Here is a 13,424-nt window from a genome sequence, read left to right on the forward strand (position 1 = left end):
AAGCATGGTAGAACTACTCCACATAGGTGGTTCACACCATATTTACAGAAGCTAAGATTAATGGTTTTGATATGCTATGATAAGGTAAAAAATGGTAGTGTTGACAATGCAACGTATGTTAGCCTCAAGAGACACTATAGATCACAAATCTGATTAGCAAAATGTAGAGCAAATGATAACTTCATTAAAAACTCCAATAATAACTGTAAGGCTGCATGGAGAGTCATTAAAGCAGAATTAGGTACAGGTAGTCATAATGTAAAAGTTGAAACTGATATTAATGTCACCCCAGATGAATTTAATCTCTTTTTATCAATGCAGCAAACCCTAATCCCTCATCTCCTTGTAAGAAGAGTTCAAAATCAAATTCACAATCTACTTATATAAACAAGTTTTTACAAAACTTTGCCGATACTGTGCCAAATTGTAATTGGGGACATGTGGAAATAAGTGATGTAATTAAATCAGTGGCAAAGTTAAGTGACTCCAGATCAGAAGATATTTATGGCCTCTCAAATTTTGTCATTAAAAAAATAATTGACTTGATATCATTCCCTCTCTGCACACTCATAAACTGGATATTTGACAATGGTATTTTTCCAGAATGTCTAAAGAAGACAGTAGTAATTCCATAACACAAAAAAGGTGATAAAAGCTGCACTAATAATTATCGTCCAATTTCTCTGATACCTATTTTTTCAAAAATAATCGAATATTGTATACAAAAGCAAATTAACAAGCATTTGTCAAAAAACAATGTACTGACTAAGTCTCAATATGGTTTTAGGGCCCAGTTATCAACAATTAATGCTGTTGAAAATATTGTTTCTATTGTGCAATCTTCTTTTGAATCCAAATTATCTGCTGAAGCCACACTAGTGGACTTGAGCAAAGCATTTGATTCTGTAAACCACACAACACTACTGGAAAAACTATGGTGTTATGGCATTGGGGATCTGGAACTCTCCCTCATTAAATCATATCTCAGTAACAGAAAGCAAACAGTAAGCTACAACGGTCAAAAGTCACAGTTACTGAATGCCACTAGAGGTGTACCCCAAGGGTCAGTGCTTGGGCTATTACTGTTTATAATATTTATAAATGACCTGCCCAGCAATATGCCATGCAAATCTGTGCTCTACACAGATGATACAACTTTCATCAATTCAGGGAAGGACATTAATAAACTGAAGGAGCAAAGTAAAGAGTTTCTCAGATTATCCAATATGTCGTTCGAAGCCAATGAGTTAGCTATTAACTATGAAAAGACTGTAAACATATCCTTCAGCTTATCCAATGCTGATATTGAGTACACTTCTACCAAACATCTTGGCATATACTTAGATACGAAATTGACCTGGCAGAGTCACATAGACAATATATCTCGAAAGCTTTCGCAAGTTATCTGTCTACTGAAAAAATTATGCACCTGTGTTTCTGAAAGCCTGCTGATTAATTCCTATTATGCATTCTTTCATTGCCATGTTAGCTATGGTATTCTTCTATGGGGTAATTCTCCATGGTCCAGGAAAATTTTTATTTGGCAGAAGAAAGCCATCAGGAGCATCTCTGGGATTACCAAAAATAACGTGTCATGTAGGTCATACTTCAAAGAATTACAGATAATGACAGTCCCTTCTCTTTTTATATGCAGCTGCCTTTTGTACATAAAAGAAAACTTTAACAGTTACAACCTTAGGCAGTCTGTTCATAATCATAACACTCGTCAAACATATAAGATAGACATACCAACAACTCGACTCAAGAAAACACAAGACAGTTATGAATATATGGGAATAAGGCTTTTCAACAAATTACCTCTGCAGGCACATTGTGTCTCTCTTAATATTTTTAAAAGTAAGACTAAAAATAGCTGAAAGTCAAAGCTTTTTACAGTGTTAAAGAATTTGAAAACTCTTCAAAAATAGACCTGACTTATGAAACAACTTGCAACTTTGTTTGTACCTCTTCCTAAGCTTTTTTTGTCTTCGTAGTTCCACATTTAACTGTTAAACATGTGGAAAAATCCTTATGTATGAAATGAATTCTTTTATTATGCACATTCTTTAAAAGGCACAATTTAGTTATGTGGGATATCTTTATGTATCAAATATATTCCTTTATTACGTATGTTCTTTTAAAATGTATACTTTAGCTTTGTGTGATACCTCACAATAGTTATATTTCTTAATATGTAAATTGTACATTACTCATGACGACATCGATTGCATGTAAATGCTTAAAGATGGATAAATAAATAAATAAATAAATAAAATTTGCTCCTCATGCAATAGGGGCTCTTGTCTGCACTTTTTGTATTATTTCTTTCCAGGTGATAATCATCATTCCTCCTAGTATTGTACATGTGCACTTCTCTATTTAGATGATTGAACTGCTTGTATTTTAACATCAGCTGAACAGTTTTATAAATATGTAGTGATGGGAGTGTTAGTAGTTTCTTAATTTTGAAAATTGCTTTGCAGGACTCATTATATCTAAGCTTACATGCGATCCTAACTGCCTTTTTTTGAAGGATGAATACCCTATTTACATGCTTGGCAGCATTACATCCCCATACTTCAATTCCATATGTGAGGTATGGATACACTAAAGCATAGTATACTATACTTATTTGCTCATATTTAAGAAATTGTGACATTGTTCACATTGCATAAATTGATTTGCTAAGTTTCTGGCATAAGAAATCAATATGATGCTCCCAAGAGAGATGCTGATTTAACATTAGGCCAAGGAAGGAAATTTTATCGCCGCGCGGGATTAGCCGAGCGGTCTAAGGTGCTGCAGTCATGGACTGTGTGGCTGCTCCTGGCAGAGGTTTGAGTCCTCCCTCGGGCATGGGTGTGTGTGTTTGTCCTTAGGATAATTTAGGTTAAGTAGTGTGTAAGCTTAGGGACTGATGACCTTAGCAGTCCCATAAGATTTCACACACATTTGAACATTTTTTATCTTTAAATTTTATTTCTGAACCATCATCAGACACAACACTCCATTGCATTTCATCTTGTTTGTGGTGTATTTGAAATGTCATTAGATTTGTTTTATTGATGTTTAAGCTAAAGTGGTTGTTTTGGAAGTAATTCTTCAATGCAAATAAGACATCAGAACAATTTTGGGCCAAATCGTTCTCGTTTGTTCCCCAGTTAACAACGGTTGTGTCATCCACATAGTTAAATATCTTGCTGTTGTGTTCTGTGGGCAGATCCTTAACATATAGTATAAACAATAAAGGATCCAGAACTGACCCTTGGGGTACACCATACTTTACTATAGCTGGACTGGAGCTATACTTCTTAATAATGTTGCCCACTTTGTGTGTGACTTGTGTGACCTGATATTTGTCTTGTAGGTATGACTGTATGAGACTTTTGGCTATTCCTCTGATACCATAAGTTTCCAGTTTCTCAAGTAGCAGCTCATGAGATACTGTGTTGATGTGATAAATCTAGTAACAAACATGCCATCCTTTCTTTTTCATCTGATTTCATAAGTATTGTATGTACTACATCACATATGGCAGATGATGTTGAATAGCCCTTCCTAAAACCTTGTTGGGTTTCTCGTAGCACTTTTTCTTTGAAAAGAAATTTTTCTAACCTTAGTGAAATAATCTTTTCTAATACTTTGCTTAGGATTGGAATTATGCTAATAGGTTGGTAGTTTTCGACTTTGTCGATACTACCTTTTTTGTGCAATGGCTTGAGTATTGAATATTTTAATTCAGATAGAAACACAACTTTATTCAAACTTTCATTGAAGAGGTGGACCGGAACAGGTATGAGTGAATGTTTGCATCATTTTAATATTATGGAGGAGATTTCATCCCATCCCGTAGAGAATTTGTTTTGCATTTTATTTATGATTACCTCTACGTCAGTTGTATCTGTTTACACATAAACACTGATTTTTGTACCTGGCAAGGAGTTCTGTAGTCATCAGTGTCAGAGGTCACACACGTTACCTAAATTTATAAAGTGAGTATTAAAAACATTGCTGATCATATATGGATCTGAAATATTTACATTATCAGTCGTTAGTTGGATATTGTTGACACTAGGCTTTGGTTTTCTGCTGATTCTCTCATTTACACATTTCTATACTGATTTGCTTATGTTATTTGAGGTAGCAATTTTTTGCTGTATAGTTTCCTTTGTGTATACATTCAGTGCTTGTTTATAGGCTCTTCGACATGTTTGGTACTTGTCTCTAGTTGATGTGTTCAGGTACTCTTTATATATTTTCCAAGTAATAAATATTTTCTTCTTTAGCTGTTTTACTTCTGAAGGTAGTCTTATACGGTTTTGAGTATATTTCTTTTTGAAAGTAACTGGATATGTTGCATTGAAATGGACAAAGGAAGTGTTATAAAAGCTATTCCATTTGTCTGCAACATTTTCTGCGCAATATATGTCATTCCATGTCTCATACTGTGTACCCCAAGTTCTCTACACATTTTTCATTTGTACATCTTATTTCAATCATCTCATATGTACTTTGTGAATCGTACATATTCAGTATTTACATTGTCTGGCAAAGATGATCAGATAGGTGAAGGTTTATTATGTCAACTCTGCAGTTATCTAAGTTGGTGTAAAATGGATCTATACAGCTAGAGGAGTCTTTAGTTAGTCTTGTTGGCCCATTAACCCTGTCTGACAAATTATAGCTACACAGAATATCATTTACTTTTTCATAATCTTTAGTATACTTTAAGGAATCTGGATTAAAATCACAAACTATAACAATACCTGTGTTCTTATACTTATTACATACAATTTCTATCATTTTTTCCATGTTTTGTAAGAAATTGTCCACAATACTACTAGGAGATCTGTACACACCTATAACAATCAGGGGCACTTTGTTTACCAACAGCTTTATTGCTGAAATTTCAAATGTCATCTCCACACTAAGTTACGTGATAAAATCCAGTTTTGTGACTTGTAGATGGCCTTTACAATATATGGCAACTCCCCCACTTTTATGTTACGTTTGACAGAAATTACTACTCACTGTATAGTTGTCAAATTTAGTCATTGTAATTAAAGTATTAGACAATCTGTGTTCTGTAAGAATAACTACATCTGCATTTTTCTCACTTAGTGCTTACTGTAATTGTATGCACTTTTTGCTTAGGTACTGAATGTTTTGATGTAACACTTTGACACCTGCTTTGTTTTTTGTTTCTTCAGGACGTTCTTCCTGAAAAACTACCTTTTCACATCTTTGTGACATCTTAGGTGCAGAAACATTGACATCCATCAGGATATATTAGTTTCCCTCATTTATGATTTTGTAGACATCCATATACATTTTACTTAAAGCTGCAAAGCCTAATCTGTTCAAATGAAAACCATCCCTCCATAGACATTTATCATTTAAAAATTTATTAGGATCAATGAATATTGCTCCAAGCTTGTTGCACTGCTCTCTCACATCACTGTTTATTTTGAAAATGTACTTTTCACTTACCGACCTCCTATTTACATTGCCACTAATTATTATTTTCGAGGATGGATAAGCACTTGGATCATTGTGTATTGCAGCGAGACATCACTAATGTTTGTAGTATTGATGCACATTGCTGACTGTGGTGTGGCACCATGATCTTTGGATGATACCACAGTGCTAATGAACTTTGACACCAGTAAATGGAGCTCACATAACCCTGCAGATGACACAAACATTGTAGTAACTGACATAAACCGGGTATTGCCATCATCTGAACCAGAGTTATAGAATATTTGCAAAATTGGTTTGAAATGAACAAATTAACCATAAATATCTCTAAAACTAATTATATCCATTACAGAAAAACAAAGTCACGTTCTGATCTGGATCTCAGAGTACAAAATAAAGAAATTGTGAGAGTTGCTACCACAAAATTCTTACGTGTACATATAGACGAAAATTTAGACTGGAAATCCCACATCCTGTATCTCTCTCATAAGTTAAGCTCTGCTTGCTTTGCATTACATATTATTGGCTTTGTATGTAGTAGGGAATGTAGTAGAACTGTTTACTTTGCTTATATACATTCTGCTATTACCTGTGGCCTCACCTTCAGGGGTCATAGTAAGAAAAATCTCAAAACAATCTTCACTCTACAAAAACAAGCTGTTAGAATAATTACCAACAGTTCAAGGTTAACTCCTTCAAAGCAATTATTTCAACAGCTAAATATTCTACCCCTACCATGCCTCTATATACAAAAAAGCATAATCAATGTAAAAAGAAATAGTTACAATTTCCAATCCAACTCAGATCTACATACTTACAACACAAGAAAGAACAATGACATTCATATTAAAAGAGTTAACAAGGCTTTGGTGCAGAATCAAACAAACATACAAGGAAGTAGATTGTATAACAAACTACTGGTAAAGATAAAAGAAATAAAAAAAAAAACATTTTTAAGGGTATTTGAAGATTGTTTTCCCAAGAAAATAGTTAAACATAATTCCAAGAAAACATATAAAATACCTTGGCTAACTAAAGGAATAAGAATATCTTGCAACTGTAAAAGAGAACTGTATCTAACAGCAAGAGGGAGTACTGACCCTGAAATTGTTCAATATTACAAAAACTATTGTGCGGTACTAAGAAAAGTTATTAAAAAGTCCAGAAGCATGTGTATCATGTCTGACATCAGTAACTCTGATAATAAAATTAAAACAATTTGGAATATTATTGAAAGGGAAACAGGGCAACCAAGAGCACAGGAAGACTTTAGTGCCATAAAACTGAATGACAAGTGTACTAACAAACAATCATAAATTGAAAATATTTTCAATAATCATTTTTTAAATGTTGTGGAGAAAATAGGATCTAGATCTTCACTAGAAGAGGCAAGGCTACTAATAGAAGAGGCCATACCTGTGCAGTTTGAAACAACTGTATTTCCACCAACCTCTCCCTCTGAAATCAGTAAAATAATAAACTCACTGAAAAGTAAAAGCTCTTACGGAATTGATGGCATTTCCATCAAGGTACTTAAAGCTTGTTCCCCACAGATAAGTAGGATTCTCAGCCATGTATGTAATAGCTCTTTGGAGCAGGGTGTTTTCCCTGATAGACTGAAATATGCCATTGTAAAACCATTGCATAAAAAGGGGGATATGTCGGATGTCAACAACTACCGCCCAATCTCTCTTCTGACAGCTCTATCAAAAATTTTTGAGAAAGTAATGTATTCAAGAGTAGCCTCCCATATTTGTAAAAATAAAGTACTAACAAAATGTCAGTTTGGTTTTCAGAAAGGCTTTTCAACAGAAAATGCTATATACTCTTTCACTGATCAAATATTAAATGCTCTAAACAACCGGACATCAGCCATTGGTATTTTTTGTGATCTCTCAAAGGCCTTTGATTGTGTAAATCATGGAATTCTTTTAGATAAGCTAAATCATTATGGTTTGAGGGGGGCAGTGCACAAATGGTTTAATTCATACTTAACTGGGAGAATGCAGAAAGTTGAAATAAGTGGTACATGTAATGTTAAAACAACAGCTGATTCCTCAAACTGGGGGGCTATCAGGTACAGAGTCCCACAGGGTTTGGTCTTAGGTCATTTACTGTTCTTGATACACATTAATGACTTACCATTCCACATTGATGAAGATGCAAAGTTAGTTCTTTTTGCTGATAATACAAGTATAGTAATAACATCCAAAAACCAAGAACTAAGTGATGTAATTGTAAATGATGTTTTTCACTAAATTATTAAGTGGTTCTCAGCAAACGGATTCTCTTTAAATTTTGATAAAACACAGTATATACAGTTCTGTACAATAAATGGCACAACTCCAGTAATAAATATAGACTTTGAACAGAAGTCAGTAGCTAAGGTAGAATTTTCAAAATTTTTAGGTGTGTCCGTTGATGAGAGGTTAAACTGGAAGCAACACATTGATGGTCTGCTGAAATGTCTGAGTTCAGCTACGTAAGCTGTTAGGGTTATTGCAAATTTTAATGATAAGAATCTCAGTAAATTAGCTTACTATGCCTACTTTCTTTCACTGCTTTCGTATGGCATCATATTCTGGGGTAATTCATTGTTGAGTAGAAAAGTATTCATTGCTCAAAAACGTGTAATCAGAATAATTGCTGGTGCCCACCCACAGTCATCCTGCAGACATCTATTTAAGGATCTAGGAATCCTCACAGTAACCTCACAGTATATATATATATATATATATATATATATATATATATATATATTCACTTATGAAATGTGTTGTTAATAATCCAACCCAGTTCATAAGTAATAGCAGTGTGCATAGCTATAACACCAGGAGAAAGGATGATCTTCACTATGCAGGGTTAAATCTGACTTTGGCACAGAAAGGGGTAAATTATGCTGCCGCAAAAGTCTTTGGTCACCTACCAAACAGCATCAAAAGCCTGACAGATAGCCAACCAACATTTAAAAATAAATTAAAAGAATATCTAGATGACAACTCCTTCTACTCATTGGCTGAATTTTTAGATATAAATTAAAGGAAGGGAAAAAAACCAACTTAAACATTAGTGTCATGCAATATTTTGTGTAATGAAATATCTTGTACAGATGTCTTTTATTAACCTGACACGTTCCACATCATTACGAAGTGTCGTATTCATGATCTATGGAACAAGTATTAATCTAATCCAATCTAATTTATAGTGTAAACGAATACCTGGAATAGCTTCATACAAAATAATTAGATTTATGTACTCTGTGCCAATACTGATTTTTATCTTACTGTTGCTATGATCTAAACAAATAATATGTACAAACATGTTAGAATTATTATGGGTTGTATCTAAATATCAACTGTGTATTCCATGTAAAAGGTCTTTCTCATACATTAATGTAATTAATCAAAGTTGTACATGCTATTTCAATGCAGTCTGATGTTGTGTAGTCTACTATGATGCACATTTGTTTTGTGTAGAGTACCTTTATATATAAGAGAGCGAAAAATTCCACGTGGTAAAAATATATATAAAAAACAAAGATGCTGTGACTTACCAAACGGGAAAGCACTTGTAGATAGAAACAATAAAAAACACACACAAAAAATTTGTGTGTGTGTTTGTGTGTTTTTTATTGTGTCTATCTACCAGCGCTTTCCCATTTGGTAAGTCACAGCATCTTTATAAAAACAAAGATGCTGTAACTTACCAAATGAAAGCGTTCGTTGGTATGTTGATAGAGACAATAAAAAACGCACAAACACACACACAAATTTCAAGCTTTCACAACCCAAGGGTGCTTCATCAGGAAAGGGGGAAGGAGAGGGAAAGACAAAAGGATGTGGGTTTTAATGGAGAGAGTAAGGAGTCATTCCGATCCCGGGAGCGGAAAGACTTAACTTTTCCCCCTAAGGTAAGTTTTTCCGCTCCCAGAGTTAGAATGACTCCTTACCCTCTGCCTTAAAACCCACATCCTTTCGTCTTTCCCTTGTCTTTCCCCCTAAGGTAAGTCTTTCCGCTCCCGGGATTGGAATGACTCCTTACCCTCTCCCTTAAAACTCACATCCTTTCGTCTTTCCCTCTCCTTCCCTCTTTCCTGATGAAGCAACCTTGGGTTGCAAAAGCTTGAAACTTGTGTGTGTGTTTGTGTGTTTTTTATTGTCTCTATCAACATACCAGTGGTTTCGTTTGGTAAGTTACAGCATCTTTGTTTTCATATATATTTTTCCCAAAGGGAATGTTTCCCTCTATTACTATTTTGAACACAAACTCCAAGCCAGTAAATTGGTTATTCACACAAAACTGTTTCTTTTTAAGGATAAAATTGTGTGTATAATTTTTTGGCCATCATACATATTTTATCAAGGATAAATGATGTCAGATTTGAAAGTAGGCCATAAACCCATAGGTAATCACTAAATTCCTCTGACCATGGATATGTGACAGTCTACCATGGAACATACAGAAAAAAGTTAGTAGATAGACTGATGAGTTTATGTTATGCATTTACTGTCCTGATAAAATCTGTAACACGAGAATGTGCCCAGTCTACATCTGTACCCTCAGTAATCACATACTGCATTCCATATTAGGTCATCTCGCACTGAGATATATTTATTATGCAGGAAGGATAATGAGACATGTGTCTGTTACCTCCACCACTAAACATTTACTTCTGGAGCTTATTATCCTGCTATTGCCTTTTATTATATTCACAAATCAGTGTGTTATATTCATGAAAATTTACATATTTTTACAAAAAATAAAACTTCTACCATCATCTGAGCCATCACTCCAGTGACATTTTTATAAATAGAGTGGCTATGTAAGGGACACAACAGTGTCAGGCACATGGGTGTTCCTCAGCAGCACAAGCTACCCAGAAGCTTACAGTCAAATAAAAAAGGATTCAGAGTAAAAGTTTAAATGTTTCTTCAGAAGAGCTGCTTGTATACAGTAGAATAATTCATGAATACCAGTGTAAAATTCTCAAGCTGAATATCCTGTTGTTGTTGTGGTCTTCAGTCCTGAGACAGGTTTGATGCAGCTCTCCATGCTACTCTATCCTGTGCAAGCTGCTTCATCTCCCAATACATACTGCAGCCTACATCTTTCTGAATCTGCTTAGTGTATTCATCTCTTGGTCTCCCTCTAGGATTTTTATGCTCCACGCTGCCCTCTAATACTAAATTGGTGATCCCTTGATGCATCAGAACATGTCCTATCAACCGATCCCTTCTTCTAGTCAAGTTGTGCCACAAATTTCTCTTCTCACTAATTCTATTCAATACCTCCTCATTAGTTATGTGATCTTGTCCAAACTACTTATCATCCATGTTTCACTTCCATATATGGCTGCACTCCATATAAATACTTTCAGAAACGACTTCCTGACACTTAAATCTATACTCGATGTTAACAAATTTCTCTTCTTCAGAAACGCTTTCCTTGCCATTGCCTCTCTACATTTTATATCCTCTCTACTTTGACCATCATCAGTTATTTTGGTCCCCAAATAGCAAAACTCCTTTACTACTTTAAGTGTCTCATTTCCTAATCTAATTCCCTCAGCATCACCGACTTAATTTGACCACATTCCATTATACTCGTTTTGCTTTTGTTGATGCTCATCTTATATCCTCCTTTCAAGATACTGTCCATTCCGTTCAACTGCTCTTCCAAGTCCTTTGCTGTCTCTGACAGAATTACCATGTCATCGGCAAACCTCAAAGTTTTTACTTCTTCTCCATGAATTTTAATACCTACTCCAAATTTTTCTTTTGTTTCCTTTACTGCTTGCTCAATATACAGATTGAATAACATCGGGAAGAGGCTACAACCCTGTCTCACTCCTTTCCCAACCGCTGCTTCCCTTTCATGCCCCTCGACTCTTATAACTGCCATCTGGTTTCTGTACAAATTGTAAATAGCCTTTCGCTCCCTGTATTTTACCCCTGCCACCTTCAGAATTTGAAAGAGAGTATTCCAGTTAACATTGTCAAAAGCTTTCTCCAAGTCTACAAATGCTAGAAACGTAGGTTTGCCTTTTCTTAATCTTTCTTCTAAGATAAGCCGTAGAGTCAGTATTGCCTCACGTGTTCCAATATTTCTACGGAATCCAAACTGATCTTCCCCGAGGTCAGCTTCTACCAGTTATCTTGTAGTGAAGTTGAAATAGATAGTTCCTGCGAATTACTATGGGTAGAGGTTATACTCAACAGCCGTACATCTCCTTAAGATCCTTCCAATGAATCTCAGTCTGGCATGAAACACAAACAGACACTTACATACACACAAAATTAAAAAAGGACGGGTATACACTCGCACACACACATGACATGTCTGCTTGTGTCTGTATATGTGTGGATGGATATGTGTGTGTGTGCGAGTGTATACTCGACCTTTTTTCCCCCTAAGGTAAGTCTTTCTGCTCCCGGGATTGGAATGACTCCTTACCCTCTCCCTTAAAACCCACATCCTTTCGTCTTTCCCTCTCCTTCCCTCTTTCCTGATGAGGCAACAGTTTGTTGCGAAAGCTTGAATTTTGTGTGTATCTTTGTGTTTGTTTTTTGTGTCTGTCGACCTGCCAGCACTTTCATTTGGTAAGTCACATCATCTTTGTTTTTAGATATATTTTTCCTACGTGGAATGTTTCCCTCTATTATAACCATATCATATATATTTCCCTAGGGGCCTCACACCTAGTGAGTACATGGCTGGTGACCACGGGGCCCCGAGCTGAGTCCTGGAATTGCTTCCACTTACTTATGCCAGGCTCCTCACTTTTATCTTTTTTGTTTGGCCATCCTCGGCCAACTCTTGTTCTTTTCCAACCCTGATGCTACTAGGTTTTGAGGGCTAAGTGTCTTTCATTTTCCAACATATACTTCTCATGCATAGGCGGCATCTGTACTCCAGATGAGCGACCTGCCAAATGCATCTGTACCCCATGTTAGGGGCGGCCTGGAAAGTTACATTGCCAATCCGTTCTGAAGCAAGCATGGCGATTATGCTTCTCACCTTTGAGTCATGATGTGTGACAGTAAGGTAAAATGTTCCGGAATTAAAATAGCCCCAAGTTCAGATCTCCAGCTGGGAGCTGCTTTAGTGTCACAAAATCCTAAGTTTACAAAACAAGAGAAGCAGTGCCTTCAAATATGTACATACAATTGTCATATGCTGGTGGGAGATGACGGATTACTGGAAGTAGAAGAGGAACTAGAGAAAATAAACTGGGACATCGTTGGTTTAAGTGAAGTGTGCCATAAAGGCGAAAACTGCCTTTGCTTGAATTCAGGGAATCTCTTATATTACTGTAGAGAACCAAATGGAAAATTAAATGGAGTTGGATTTTAAGTAAACAAAACCATTGTCAACAAGATAACAGTATCAGAAGGAATTTCAAGCAGAATTGCACGCTTAGTTCTAAAAATATTAGACAGATATAAGATCCAAATAGTTCAAGCATATGCACCTATGTCTGCTCACTCAGATGAAGAGATAGAATCTTTCTACGAATGTCTCAAGGAAGTCTATGAAAAAGACAGAGAATGTTTTTATAAATTCATAACTGGAGACTTTAATGCCAAAGTTGGAACATACAAAGAAGGCGATTCAGTGTGTTGGCAAATATGGAATACACTAAAGAAATGATAGAGGTGAGAGATTGGTACAATTTGCAGAATGCATGAAAACACCTATTATGAATACATTTTTCAAGAAGCACCCAAGTCATAAATGGACTTGGAGGAGTTCTAACTTTGAAGTGACTTCATTCTCACCAATTGACCTAAAAAATTCAAGACGTCACTGTGTTAAACAGGTTCAAGACAAGCAGTGATCATAGATTAGTAAGAGCAAGATTTGAATTTCATACAAAATATGAAAGATTAAAACTAATTAATCAAGAAAGTAAAATTTTAAATGTCAAAATCTTGGAAAACAGAAAT

Source organism: Schistocerca piceifrons, chromosome 3 (assembly GCF_021461385.2).
Source record: "Schistocerca piceifrons isolate TAMUIC-IGC-003096 chromosome 3, iqSchPice1.1, whole genome shotgun sequence".
NCBI classification, from domain to species: domain Eukaryota; kingdom Metazoa; phylum Arthropoda; class Insecta; order Orthoptera; family Acrididae; genus Schistocerca; species Schistocerca piceifrons.